The sequence below is a fragment of the Bison bison genome, unplaced genomic scaffold (genome assembly GCF_000754665.1).
Source record: "Bison bison bison isolate TAMUID 2011002044 unplaced genomic scaffold, Bison_UMD1.0 scf7180017864321, whole genome shotgun sequence".
In the NCBI taxonomy this organism is placed as follows: domain Eukaryota; kingdom Metazoa; phylum Chordata; class Mammalia; order Artiodactyla; family Bovidae; genus Bison; species Bison bison.
The window spans coordinates 395874-396418 of record NW_011494893.1 but is presented as its reverse complement, the minus strand read 5'-3'; the positions used below and the strand labels follow the sequence as shown (position 1 = coordinate 396418).

The 545-nt window shown below is 45.3% G+C and overlaps 1 protein-coding gene across 4 annotated transcripts in view; it reads left to right on the top strand.

The window, feature by feature from the left end:
* Window positions 1-545, top strand: part of EXOC2 (exocyst complex component 2) — a 125470-nt gene that overhangs the window by 2877 nt on the left and 122048 nt on the right. The window lies entirely within an intron of this gene.

Here is a 545-nt window from a genome sequence, read left to right as displayed (position 1 = left end):
CGTCCCCTTCTCCTCCTGCCCCCAATCCCTCCCAGCATCAGAGTCTTTTCCAATGAGTCAACTCTTTGCATGAGGTGGCCAAAGTACTGGAGTTTCAGCTTTAGCATCATTCCTTCCAAAGAAATCCCAGGGCTGATCTCCTTCAGAATGGACTGGTTGGATCTCCTTGTAGTCCAAGGGACTCTCAAGAGTCTTCTCCAACACCACAGTTCAAAACCATCAATTCTTCGGTGCTCAGTCTTCTTCACAGTCCACCTCTCACATCCATACATGACCACGGGAAAAACCATTGCCTTGACTAGACAGACCTTTGTGGGCAAAGTAATGTCTCTGATTTTGAATATGCTATCTAGGTTGGACATAACTTTTCTTCCAAGGAGTAAGCGTCTTTTAATTTCATGGCTGCAGTCACCATCTGCAGTGATTTTGGAGCCCAGAAAAATAAAGTCTGACACTGTTTCCACTGTTTCCCCATCTATTTCCCATGAAGTGATGGGACCGGATGCCATGATCTTCATTTTCTGAATGTTGAGCTTTAAGCCTGT